Source organism: Etheostoma spectabile, chromosome 7 (genome assembly GCF_008692095.1).
Source record: "Etheostoma spectabile isolate EspeVRDwgs_2016 chromosome 7, UIUC_Espe_1.0, whole genome shotgun sequence".
NCBI lineage: Eukaryota > Metazoa > Chordata > Actinopteri > Perciformes > Percidae > Etheostoma > Etheostoma spectabile.
Window position 1 is genome coordinate 20815825 of NC_045739.1, and position 14383 is coordinate 20830207.

At 42.7% G+C, this 14383-nt stretch overlaps 1 protein-coding gene and 1 long non-coding RNA gene across 11 annotated transcripts in view; one reads left to right on the forward strand and one right to left on the reverse strand.

Moving 5' to 3' along the window:
- The window catches only part of tns2a (tensin 2a), a 62664-nt gene that overhangs the window by 23466 nt on the left and 24815 nt on the right, over positions 1 to 14383 (forward strand). The window lies entirely within an intron of this gene.
- Positions 2252 to 3881, reverse strand: LOC116691905 (uncharacterized). The gene is made up of 3 exons (XR_004332579.1): positions 3781 to 3881; positions 2750 to 2753; positions 2252 to 2262 (listed from the first exon to the last, which is right to left on the reverse strand). It is a non-coding gene; the product is annotated as an uncharacterized LOC116691905 (long non-coding RNA).

Sequence of the window (14383 nt, forward strand, 5' to 3'; positions counted from 1 at the left end):
GTCTTATGCATGACAGTATCAAGACAATCATTTTGGGTTTCACTTTCCCTCCAATGTTATTATCAACATAATAAAGACACCTAGACTCGGTCAAGACCAAAAGCCATATCTTGCAAGACCAGTGGCCAAGACCGAGACAAGTCCGAGTTCAAATACTAGTGAGTACGAGACAAGTCCGAGACCATAGAAAAACGGTCTTGAGTCCGGACTAAAGTCCAAGACCGGACTCGAGTACTACAGCCCTGTTAATTACCTTGTTATCTAATCATAAAACACACTTTATTCAAATGAAAATGTTGAGATAAATCCTTAATTCAAACAGTAAGAAATGAAAATATGCCATCCCCACACCAGGGTTTCTTGTTGGCGGCTCTAACTTTTTTTTTGTAGGCAGAAAAAAGCTGCCCCAAAATCGCCCTGCTAGCTTTGGTTGTCTTATCTTTGGGATCCTGAAGGTCTCCCGCACACCGCTGTCCAAGTAAACATGCAATAATGTATTCACCCCCATGAAAACTGTCATCTGCAAAAGTAATCAGCCAAAACAGTAAAATCACGGCGTGCGCGCCCGCTCGCGGTGCACTCACAGTCAAACACGATAGACTACCTTTTGTATAAAACTAAAGTAACGAGCCAATTTTGTAAAATGTAAGGAGTAGAAAGCCAGACCCTCCTCCGCAGCACCGCGGTGGAAACAAGAGACAAAAAGGACTGAAGTAGACTCTCTGTAGACATTTCTTAAGATTATTTTTGGGCTTTTCCACCTTTAGTTTTTGACAGGACAGCTAAGTGAGAAAGGGGGGGCATGTCAGAAATCGTCAGAGGTCGGATTCAAACCCTGGACCTCTGCGTCGAGGCATAAACCTCTCAGTACATGTGCACCTGCTCAACCACTGACTCAGCCTGACCACTTCTGTAGACATTATTATTTATTTCAAATGTAAGAAATGTTAAGTCACTAAAAGGCTATCAGACCATCTCATTTTTCACAGTATCTCCTTTTTTGAAAGAAACCTAGTGGGCAGATTGTGCAACAGCAAACAGTGAAAACATGTATTTGTGGTTCTACAGAAAAATAGCCTTACTGTGACTGTCTAATGTGTTGTTGTTGACTGGTTGTTAGACAGAGATTTCCATCTGTGCTGCCCAGGAAGGGAGAGGTCGGATAAGGCAAGGCGAGGGGGGGTTCTGGCGGCTGGGTTCATCTCAGCGGTTATCTAACCTCGTATGTAGGAGGAAAACTGAGGCAAGGTGGAGCTAGCATGCCAACAATCTGTAATACTGTGAATTCTAAAATGTGTGATAATGTGGCGAAATATCGTAAATTAAAAGCAGATAACAGCTGTTTGCCTTCCTATCTGATTAGCTTTAGTCTCACATTGCCAGATGTATCTTCACAGCGCTGTGGAGAGAAGTCTGGCTACATCCCAGATACACCGAAGGTATTCGCTCTGGGTTGTTTGCATTTCTTTAAACCAATCACAATCATCTTGGGTGGCGCTAAGCTCCAAATGCAGCAACAGTGCCTCTGTAAAACGGTCTCTGGAGGCAACTTACTTTGGTGGAACAGTTGCACTGTTCATTCAGTACCGTGACATGAGCTATTTAAATAAGCTGGATACATGGTAAACATGATGTGCTCCTATCCACCGCAGTACTTCACAGCAATTCCCGCCAATCGGTCCTGATACGGCCCAGTTAGATAGCCAATGCCGTAACAATATTCTTCTTAAATCTTTACAACCATTCAAAGAAAGAAAACCAAGTAGGCCTGCATTATTGCATGGTTCAAATTCCCGTCAAAACTCGTAATTGTCAGAGTGTAACGTTAGCTTGTTAGCTTGTAGGTTGTTCTTATTGTGAAGGGGCAATGCCGGACTTATTCTGGCAATGTACTTCACGTATGAGTGACCTGTTGTGTGCTAAACAGTCAAGGTTTACCTGTGTTACATGTCTAATTAGTTCAAGGTGGTTCCTCACTTGCACTTCATCTCATATTATGCAGTTATTACCTGTAACCTTGTGCATGTATCAACCACCTCTACTCTCCTTCTCCTTCTCTGCATATGTACCATGGTTGTTCGTGTTTACGTGCACTCACACATCTGGAGATCTGCCCTCTGTCATCTGTAAGCCATCCTGTTCTCCACAGGCTTCTATTTACATCTGGTGTTGCCGTAAGCTGGGTGACAAATCATCTCATTACCACACCATACAGTATCCCGTCAATGGGTCTGCTCCAGTTCTCTGGAACAATCTCCCCTCCTAGAGAGAATGATTGGTGATGATAGGTAGTCTATGTACAATTTGTGTACAGTTCATGTTTTCTTGTTGTTTTCTTGTCACTATGTTCCCTACTCTTTGCCCACAAGGTCAACAGCCTCCAGCTGACCCATCTCTATTTTATTATAAACACACAGAGACTCTCTCTCTTTCTCAGACACACACACACACACACACACACACACACACACACACACACACACACACCCCCACACACCAACACCCACACACACACACCACACACACACACACCACACGGCCAATGGCTTTATTTCAGCATGTTCTTCTCTCTGAGAACAGTTCCTCCTTATCTTTGATTCCAAGTGGAAAATCTAGTCCACAGGGAAATGGATGGGGGGAGAGAGAGAGAGAGAGAGAGAGAGAGAGTCTGGGGCCAGGGGCAAAGAGATGGGAACAGTGGGAGGAGGAAGGATTAAAATGAGTGAAATAAAGCCTGTGACAAGTTCACTGGCCTGTCTGACTAATTAGGCAAGAAGAGGCATTTCCGCTGGTTCACTGAATAACTGAAACCCTTGGATTGGCTTGCTGAGAAGTAGACTGAAAGAGTGACGGACATGGACTGGACTGAATTAATGTATACGGGGATTGGCTGATTGTTACCCCTCAGTTAGTCTGGATTAACAAAAAGTACATTTCCAGAATAAAGCCTGACATCGGGCGTGGGATCCAGCTAAGTTAAATCGCTCATATTATTGTATGGTGTGTTACCTTCATTTAATATCATATGTGGTGTTTTCTTATGGAGGATGCAAATGTTCCACCAAAAAAATGTTCCTTTCCTGAGAATATTCTGCAGAGACTCCGTCCTTGCTACTATTGGTTTAAAGAAATGAAAACAACCCATGGCGTTTGTTTCTCCTACCCTAAAAGCCAGACTTCACCGCGTCCTTGAGATAGATGTGGCAATGCAAGACCTCCCCCTGAGGAGACCCAATGTGACCACTCTGATTTGAGTTTCCTTATAAAATCAAAAGCCATCAATTTAAATCAATCAAATGTAAAGGCCTTATTTTGTTCAACATCCTCCATTTTTATTTGGTGTTAAAGAGCAGCTAATGAATGACAGGAAATGGGGGAGAGAGAGGGGGGGAGGGATGACACGCAGGTCAATTCGAACCCAGGCCACTACCGAGGACTTAGTCTAAATGGTGCGCACGCTGTACCGGGTGAGTTAGCGGTCACCCCCAAACTGATCCTCGTTCAACATTAAGAAATTCAAATATTCAAAAAAACTTTAATGTGCCAATGTTTCATTGCCGACAGTCCAACACAAATACCAGAGTTAAAATTTGTTTAACCCTCATGTTGTCCTTGGGTCAAATTTGACCCGTTTTCAGTTAATTTATTTATTTTTGGTCTCAAAAAAATGGGCCCTCAAAGTAAGCGCTGAAAATGTCAACATTAAAAATATCAACAAACTTTGGAAAAAAAACACCAAAAGCATAAAGATAAAGATTAATAAATAAAGACTTATCAGACTTTTCAGAGGGGAATTCTCCGTTCACGTGTAAACGAAGGGCACAAACGAAGGGAAATGTCTCCATTTGTCAAAATAACCATGTACGTGTGAACAGGATCTAAACCTCCCCCTGATGATAGTATCTGGAACTCATGTTTTAAGCTTTTTTACACAATTAAAATACTTCTATTGCTGCAGTGCTGCCACTGGTTCACCCCTAATCACAACCTCCTTTGCTTTCCATTTACATGACTTTTTCATTAAAGGTTTGCGCAGGCAAAGCAAAACTGACAGCAACAGCAACAAAACCAAGGATTTAACAAACACTGACCTGAAGAAGGAAATCTAATGACAGGATGAAGTGCAGGTGGAGAGATGGGAGAGAAGCTCAGGTGCAGGGAATGAGGTGATTAGGCAGGAGAACATGCAGAGAGCTGATTGGCTGGGGAAAAGTCTGGGGGCAGGGAAGATCTAACGAGGCTGATTCAGAGCAGGCGTGTAGATGGGCAAAGGTTGGAAAGGCAGCACAGGAGGGAAAACACACGTTTACACGTACGTGGTTATTTTGAAAAGGACATTTCCCTTTGTTCGTGCACTCCATTTACATGTTAACGGAGAATTCACGTCTGAAAACGAGTCTTTCTAAAAACTCCGGCCAGAGTGGAGGTTTTGGAAATCAGACCGGATGTGTCCGGATATGGGTAATAACTGCAAATGGAGTCCAAACATGGACACAGTTTTGTTAGCTGTCCAATCTTTGTGTACGCTGAAAAAAAATCTGTTCATACACGGCCCTGGCTCTGGGAAAACAAGTGAAAAACAAACAAACAAACAAAGTTTGTTGGACAGCACAACACTAGGGTTGATGAAAGGCCATGGTTAAATAAAGAGAAAGGCAGTGGTAGTGATAGGGACTGTAAATCTTTGCTAGGGTATTGAGTTAAAGTAAGTCTTTCTCCAGAAATCAGACTCTACCATTATGAGTATCATGCCTGCTAGTCTTTAAAACTCTGAGTCCAGTCTTCACAAAAAGCCTGAGGGCATTTGGACTCTGGAAAAATGGTTGTCTGATAAGCCATCCTACAGATGGTGTATGTTGGCAGAGCAAAGCTGTGTATCCCAGTAATTACAATCCCTCCTTCCGCTCTGGGTTTCAGGATTACTCCTTGTCTCTCGGCCTTATCCACTGAACATGTCAAAATATATTTTACATGAGCTTAAGCATTGAACTGTTTGCTCTGCCTGCTCCTCTTTACAAGCAGAGGATGTCCAGTCAAGGACAGATAGATAAAGCGTTAGTGGGGGAGGATGCAGGGATGAGAGGAAGAGCAACATAGCCCTCCTGATGTTTCTCTAACATTACAAGCTTACCATCAGGACAGTTGTGGTTAAGAGTCCTGCTTCCCAGCCCCATCATTTCTACTAAAGAAAATGCATTCTAGATGTAAAATGGACTGTACTTTTCTTTTTCTATTACTTTTAAAGCCCTGTTCTTTATTTATTGGAGTCATTTAATTCATGTCCATGGTGCCTTATTTCTGTCTGGCTAACATAAAGACAACAAAGGACATGACGAGGAGACGGTATGATGGAGTTATAACAAAAAAATGTGCACCATAGTCTATGTTTTCCCAGCATGCTACGCAAACATCACAGCTGACCCAACATCCCCCTCACCCTACACATTTCCTGTCAAATGAAAACCTCTTGGTCTAATCTCTTCCTGGTGGTCGCAGTGTAGGAATATGTCACTCATTGCTGTTAAAGCATGTCAGCCGCAGCTTAGCGTTTAGCGCTTTTCAATGCCAAGGCTGAAAGAATTACACCATGCGAAAAAAAACAACAGATTTTAGGTCTTGAAATATTCATTCAAACAGTAAACTGTAAACAACCTTCTGAATCATCTCAATAGGTGGTGGAAATCATCACAGAAATGTAGTTTTGGGGGGGGGAGAGAGACATCAAGAAGTGAGTAATCTTTGGTCAGAGTGTTGTGGCCTTGAGCCCAGACCTCTGGTTTCCCTCCTGCAGGCTCTGCACTTTACCAAATACTCATGTAGTCAGTATGAGTCATTCAGGATAACAGGATCCAACTGTATCGCTTTAACATTACAGAGCCTATATGACAGTCTGTCCTGACTAAGGGAGTCACTACTTTATCACAGACAGCTCTGGTAATTGCCGAGATAGGCTGTCGTGTTTTGTGTTAAGTCGTGTGTGTCTGTGTGCGTGTGTGTTAAGCGAGCACGGTCCGAGTATGGGAATGGAGAAGTGAAGTGAGTAACCGATGTTGATGAGAGTTAAAACCATAAGCATGACAGCTAAGTTAGCCAAGTTGGGACCTCGCCAGTCCTCTAATTGGCCAGTGGGGTAGGAAGAGACCGTTTGGATGTCTCAGTTACCAGGGATCTTAAATATTGACACCCACACTGGTGCAGGACGTGAGTCACAGATTTAGTGATATTCACTGTAACGTTTTGTACTGGCTTTATATTCCTGTCTTCGTGTCTTCTTGCCTTGCGTCCCATCTGTCTACAATGGTTTTCACCACAGAGTTGTCTTGTTTGGGAGCTGTGGTGCTCTGCAGAGTGCGATGGGCCCTAAAGCAGCTGAAGATGATGCACAATGGCTGTCTGAATGATGCAAATGCAATTGCGTGCATATAGTAAACAATGTGCAGGCTGAAGAGGAGGGGACGTTGTGCTTTTAGAAAATGTATCCGTGACTACTCATCAACAGCATGATTGGCAGGTTTAGAGTTGATGTAAGCTCAACCGCAGAAGAAGGGGACTGAAGTTCCGTACATGTCGATTAGTTCACAGGAGGTTTTTCCATTGTTGATCTCTCCCAATCTCATCCCAACCAATGTCGTCCTTCTTTGTTTATTTACCCACATCTATTTTTGTCCGACTTGTTTTTTTTGCCCATGTTTGGCTAAAGAGGAGGGTAAAGAGGAGTGGATGATAATGCCTTTGTGGTGTGGCTGGGCTCCAGCTTTCTACATGTACCTAAAAAAACTCTCTTGTGCAAGCAACATGTGTGCATTCCTGTTTGTGTTTTTTTCCATCTGCATATCTGTGCATGTGTGTAGTCCACATAGTCAAAAGTGTTGCCATAACAGGGAATTGCATCCAGCTTGGTCGTTAAAGCTCCACCACAGGGACACATGTACTGTGTGATGTCTTCGGCCTCCCTCTCAGCTGCTTGGAGTGAAAACGAAACAGCTTGAGACAGCAACCCCTTTATTTGTCTTCTGGGGTCAAAAGAAAGTATGGGAACAAGATACAAAGAGGGAGAGAGGGAAACATGCTGAATAGGGAGAAAAATGAAAGAAAAAAAAACACAGGTAAACACTTTGTTAGCTGGCCTCACGTGCAGAAAAGCACTAAAAGGGTGATATGGGACTCCTGAGTTCTGAGGATAGAGGTGTTTCACCCATAGGTGTTGTTTTTGATTAACCGGGGCCTTGAAGTCCCCTCGTGCTAGGCTGGGTGCTTTCTGGTTTTCTCACGAAGTCCACCTTGTCATGATTAAGAGGCATTAGATGTGGGGTGCATTTGAAGGATAATCATAAAGCTAAGCCAGGTTGCTCTCAAGCCCGCCGTAAAAAGACTCCTGCAGGTTTGTGCAAAAAGGAAGAACATCTGCATTTGTGACTGTCAGAATTACATGTTTATGTAGTTCAGCCATTTCATTGGGGCATGGAATTTAATGTGGCATATTTTTGAAACTACGGATGCCTAGCTGAGGCTAGGACTTAAAACAGAGATACCTAATGCCAATAGTGGGATAAACTGTACAGTAGCTACTACAGAAATCTTCCTCAAATCTGCATATAACCCACATGACAATTAACTTTGCAAGCTATTTGTCTCTGGGTGACTTCCCAGTACAACTCTAGTAAGTAAGTGGGATTACTATCATCTGGTGAGAGCCAAATTGCTCTCCTAACCCAATTTAGTATTGCAACACAGAATGTTACACAGAGTGAGCAAGTGCAAAGGTAGTATTTTCCACCCATGTTAACCATAAGGGCTTTAGTCAACAGGTGGATACATGTGGTATTGTTCAAAAATAGAGCATGTGATTGCCAACCCCCAGTCCCAACCCACTTTAATTTGAATTAAGTTTAAAAAAAAAACATCCCTGTTACTTATTTTCCTCTGGTTTAGAATGATTATAATTGACTCTTACAGATTTTAACATACAGTACATTCCTTTTACTATGGTAGAAAACAGGTGTAAGACATAAACTCTTGACATGCTTAGGACTATAGGACTCTGTTTCGGTATTGGGAAACATAGTTAGAAACATCCATCAGAAGGCCTGTTTGAGAGGGGTAGAGGTAACATGTCTGACTGGTCATGCATGGCAACAGTTGACAAACTTGTTTTGTCCTTTTTTGTAATCTTATGTGCCTGTACTACTTTAGTAAATCAGATGTCTTTAGGTGCTTCATTGATGCTGACTTGCATTAACCTTATTCACATTACTCTCTGGGATCTTATTGGAGTAAGATATCACTGTACTCTGTTTACTTCAAGGCCCTTTGCATTCTATTCTAGCTTGCTGATGATGGCGATGATGAAAGCACACAAGGTCATGGCCAGCATTGGCTTTCATTGCTGATTCGTCTCAGCTTTCATCAATGATCTCTGATTGGCTCTCCCAAGGGAGCTTAAGGAATGGGGAGGCTATTTAGCCATAGGCTAACCATCAAAGGAAATGCTGCATGAGTGCTGCATTCATATGTAACTAATGCCGCTTTTCCACTGCATAGTAGGCCTAGACTCGACTCTACTCGACTCGCTTTTTAATGGGTTGTCATTAGCAAAAGTTGTGGATAGTCCCTGGTACTTTTTTTTTGTACCACCTCTGTTAAGGTTAACAGACTGTTAAGTAAAAACACTGCAGACCACCAGAGAAAACCATAATTAGCATGCTACTGCACAAACCCACCATTGCGTTGGTTGTGAATTAGAATCCCAACTGGGTGATGGATTTGAATCAGCCAGTCACAATAATGAAAAGCTCACTTTATTATCTCTCTCATCACACGTCTACTAATACAGAGGTTACCCGCTGATAATGCCTGCGTCCTGGCCCCTGTCCGGCAGAAGCTAGGTCGCCCTGGTGAGTGAGCTAACCATGGAGCTAACTCATGCTATGTTTGTACTGTTAGCGATCCCTCGTTTCCTCCGCCCTCTCTCTCCCTCTGGGAACCGCTGATTCGCAGTTTGAGCTCTGTATGAGCACAAAAATTGATTTTAAAACCATTTATAGATTTAAAATTGGTCCTCCAGAGTCTGATGATCACAACACAGTCAACGACAACGGTCTGTTATACTTAACGTACGTAACAGACCGTAGAATGCTATGATTGACCAATCAGAATCAAGTATTCAAAAAGGCTGACATTAGGCGTCCATGTTTCATCATATTCTGTCACATTATTTTGCAGTCTTTTCCAACTTAATCATGTATATTGCTTCAGTAATCCATTCTTTCTGAGTTGGTGTTCCAGCAATCCAGTTTTTTAATGATTACCGTCTTTATGACCATACATAGTGGAAGAAAGATATTTTTAGTCTTTAAAGATACTCTGGTTAAGTTTTGAAAATCTCCCCGTTTACATGATTGTGGTGGGAGTGGAATGTCTTTTTTTTGGATCAATGGATCAATGCTTTCTTTGTTCTGCCAAATTGAATTACAGTCCCACAAACGATGAAGCAGAGTTCCTTCAACAGCTCCACATTCTATACATTTACTAATGTTTCTGATGCCCATTTTATGTAACTGTGCCAGTTGACAGTTCTAAATTGCATTAATTAGATTCTTCTACAATGGAAGATCTGCCTTGAATTTTCATTCCAGGAAATGCGCAGAATATAAAAATTGAATTTCTGTAATCACGCACATACATCGAATCCCTCTCAAACTCAGTGTCGCAGGCTCTCACAAACCACACACCCGTTTCTCACACTAATAACATACCAAGGCTGCTGCCTCACCCTTACTTATCCCTCTCGGAGCCCACAGCTCCTAAGCCATGCGTTGAGAGTAGAAAGCTGAGCACTATCCATTAGCTATGCTTCTTCCGGCTTTGATGGATCAAAGACCATGTAAAGAGCTGGAGGAGCCAGGGCTAGTACAGCAAAACAACGGACAGAGAGGAAAAGGACAGAAGGCTGGCAGACGGAGATGGAGGGAAGAGTGCAGGGAAAGGGATGGCGGGGGGGTTATTGGGGTCACAGCTCTCTGAGCAGCTGGACCCACCTGAGAGGAGGCAGCTGTACTTGTGAACATGAAGTTGGGGGAAATGTACAGTATATGGAATAAAATGTACAGAGAAACATGATAGTTACATAACAGTAGTTACATAAAGAATTGGCATGATTGTTTTGGTCATATTGGTTTTTTTGGCATGCCGTCAAGTCATGCTACTCTTCTTGAGCTTTCAGTGTTCACTTTGCTGTTTATCAAGAGCATTTTAGGCATGTACCCAGCACTTGAATCCAGAGCAAGTTAGAACAAGTGAGTCCTGGGTCTTTTTTCAAAGATATTTAGTTACTGGGGATCAAACCTGTGACCTTCCAGTGGAAAGACACTTCAAGACCGGGGACCACCAAGACATGAGAACAACAGTGGAGGTTCAAAGGGAAAGCGCAGTGAGTGAAAGGATTTAAAGAAAGCTTCGGTAGGAGGACGGGAAAGTGAGAAACAGACACACAGGAAGATGTTTGTTAGGATTCAATTAGAAAAAGAAAGAGAGGAAAGGGGAAGGAAGCATTGAGATCGAGAGAAGAGGAGAAGGGAGAGGATAAACAAAAGGAACAGTGTCGGTGGTTATGGGAAATTGGAGTGAGAGACTAGAACAAGAAATAAAAGATGAAAAGAAGAGAGAGAGGTTGACAAAAGTACAGAGGAAGAGAGTTAGCTTCAAAAACAAGGAAATGAAAAAGTACAACATTTGGAAGACTTAAGGAGGAAAAGTAGTAAAACACAAAATAGAAAGTACAAGTAAAAAGGGACCTGTACAGGGATGAAAAATGGAGGGAACGAGAGGAGATGGGTGGAGGTCTATTAGCAGGAAGTTTGTGCGTAAGTGTTGGCCTGGGGAGATGGAATCTGGTGTGGTGTGTTTGTTCTGGCTTAGCGGCCACCCTCAGCAGGCCCCTTCACTGGGCACTGGGAGAGGCAGATGTAGACGAATAAATGTAGGAGAAGAAGAAAAGATCAGAGAGGAGAAGGAATGGGTCAACGAGCAGTGTGAAAGCATCGAACCAGGTAAAGCCTGATTCATGCTAAATTCAGACATAGAAGCAGTTACGGGTACGCAGTCAAAATTGGGTAACTGTAGTCATAACAACTGGAAATTTGACACGACTACTTACTGGATTGGCTCAGTGAGGAGAAACTGGAACCAGCGCGTGACGCCATAAGGTTTTCATTTGTCTTGTTAAAGGCTAGTTGAATTGCTTGATTATTCCAACAATACCACCAGATTTCAGTATGAGTTTGGCAGCCTGACTTCCATTGAATGGAAGCCCTACAAAGTTCAAATGAGACGTTTGCTGACCTAGTGACAAATGGCGTTTTTCCACTGCTGGTAACAGCTCAACTCCCCTCGTATGGACTCGATTCAACACCCCGACGCCCACGTTTTCCATTGCAGATTTTAGTGCCGCCTCAGCTGGAGGCAGCAAATAAAACACCGCTGGCTAAACTATTTAAAAATGCCGGGCTATGGTCAGGACACCCCCCCACCCCTGTCTGTCGCTAGCAATGATGATTTATCAATTAGTGACGATTCTCTCCGACCAATCAGTAGTCTGCAGGTTTTCATCTCACCTTTTGGCATTGCATCATCTTGTTTGGAACCTCTACGGAGATGATACTAAAAAAAGTACCAGTTTGCAGGTAGCAGGGACTTTTTATCATAATGGAAAAGCAAAAAAGGCAAGTAGAGTAGAGAAGAGCAGAGGCGAGTTGAGCAGGTACCATGTAATGGAAAAACACCAATACACTACCTGCCCAAAACCTGCCAGTTTAACGTGAACTTTCCCAATTTACATTGTCCTCTCTTGGTATCCTCCTGGGATAGCAGATTCTGTATAAATAGGTTTTCATATTGCATCATAGCTTTATGAGGCCCTAAACTACACATGCTCATTCTGATTGAAAACGTGATGTTCTAAGCGTAGTAGTAGTTTATACAAGGTGATTCCACATTCTTTAAGGAGGAATATACTGTGAACAAACATATTGATGTGTATTCTTTCACATATGTTGGATTGTGTTAAATTATTACCAGTAGAATCAGTAGAGTGCATGTCGGATAAAACAAATTGTTGAAGCTTTACCAGGTTCTGCACTCCGCTTTTTTCCTTTATTTTGCCTCCTTTATTTTACTTTGTTTATTTTTTTGTGTTTCAGTGCATGCAATAATCCTCAGTATGAAAATACAGTCACACACAAACAAACACAAAGCACATACTTGTAAAAAGTCCCAGGATCTCAGAGTTATGTATGCCTGGAAAGTGTCCTTCAGTAATCGCAGGGCGTTTCTCAATATGTGTTCTTCTATGGACTTGTGTCCTTGTGTTCTTGTGAAACGTCATGTTTGGTGGCCAAAGTACTGACCCAATACACAAGTTAGCATTTCGCCAAGAACAGTTAAAATCCCCGGATGTGATCTCGACACGCCCATTTTACCGAGGATACATCGGATGGTAACTTGTGTGAACTTGGCCGGGCAGGTATCCCAGCATTCAATTCGGGTGTAAAGCGCTTATGTTTCCGGTACACATATTTTCACAATTTACGTCTATTATTAAATCAATAATTCATTTTTAAGATGTTTTAAGGCGAGAAATCAGCTGTGCAGATTTTGAATATAGGCAGTTCCACGAAAATTGATGGTGAATTAAAAAAGCCTTCGGAGTTTGAAAGCTCCGCAAACCCCGGCGGGCGTAGCAAGCTCGCCAGCCGGGGATGACTCTCGCGAGCCGGTCAGTCAGTCAGCTCACAGACCCCTCTGGCCCCACGTCTAGACAGACCCCTCTGGCCCCACGTCTAGACAGACCCCTCTGGCCCCACGTCTAGACAGACCCCTCTGGCCCCACGTCTAGACAGACCCCTCTGGCCCCACGTCTAGACAGACCCCTCTGGCCCCACATTTAGACAGACCACTGCAGCAAAGCCAGGTCCAAGATATTGTAAGATATTTTAAACAATTTTTTCCGCTGTCATATATATATCTGTCTTCTTCATCCTGGCTGTCCTCCCTCTCGGGCTCCTCTTCTGCTTCTCGGTAACGTATACAGACGGCAGTGACTAACTTTACCCAGTCCATCTATAATTTTAATACCTATTTTAACGTTTCTTTTCTGCTTTCAATTAAAATTGAATCCCGAACAATGTTACAAGGATTTTTTCCCCGCCGTTGTGTCGGTATTTATATAGTTATTGGCCCGTGATACTTAACAGCACTTTAAATGAAAACCTGGAAGACTAAACAACAAAACAACAAGGCGGTGTGAAGGGTGACCGTCCATGCTTTATTATGAATACACCCATCAAAGCTAACTATAAAGTGGCAATTAAGCGCCCTCTTTGCTGGGGGTGTTGCGCAATTACAGGAAGAACGCTTCGTCTCAAAACTGTCAACAGCGTTTTGTGTGCTTCTGAACTTGCGAGTTCAGTCTTCCAGGTACAGCTAGCAAGTACGGTCTCCCCAAGAACACAAGTCCGTTCTTTGCTTACTTGGTATTGAGAAATGCCCACTATCTCCTCAATTTTGCAAATTGCTGTGCCCAGAAGTGTTGGCTAAATGCCTGATATGTAAAATGAAAGGATACAAAAATTGAAAGTTAGGAGGAAAGTAGACAGTAGATGAGGAGAAAAAGAGGGAACGAAATCTTTGACCGGGACAGGAAGAAGAAGGCAATCGCTTGCTTGCCACGGTACTTGGACGTATAGTTTAGAAGAAAGACAGAATTAGGGTACAGCATGCAAAGTGCCCAGAAATCAAGCCCAGCCCTGTCATATCTAAAGAGCCACATTTGTTTCATGGCAGATGACTTTCATTTGACACCCCAGTCAAACTCACTGTCTTTTAAACAGGGACTTTTAGATGAGCAACATGAACAATGCATTGTTTGTCATGCTCTGATTAAAGAAAAATAGAATGAAACTGATCTGCATCAGCCTGAGGGAACTAAGAGAAATTAGAGCCTGACCCAACTCAAACCTATTGGGTCATGAATTGGGTTCAGGCTAGGAATAAAAAAAAAGACCCACAACACAGGATAAGTTTTGAGATTAATTTCCCTACAGAGATGAAAACAAAACCCATTAATTCTTAGAGTCAGTCATACAGGAACATTGTCCAGTTAGTCATTTGATAGCCGAACCCTAACCTGTGTCCTGCGACTTCTGTCAAACAAGGCAAGGCTCGATTTAGCTTATTATCTGTTCCTCTGACTTCCTGTTGATGTCTGTGGTTACGTACAAGCAACAGTAAGAGACTGAGATGCTTAAGAAAAAAAGGTAGAAAGATTAACACAAACTGTACAACACACACACACACACACACACACACACACACACACACACACACA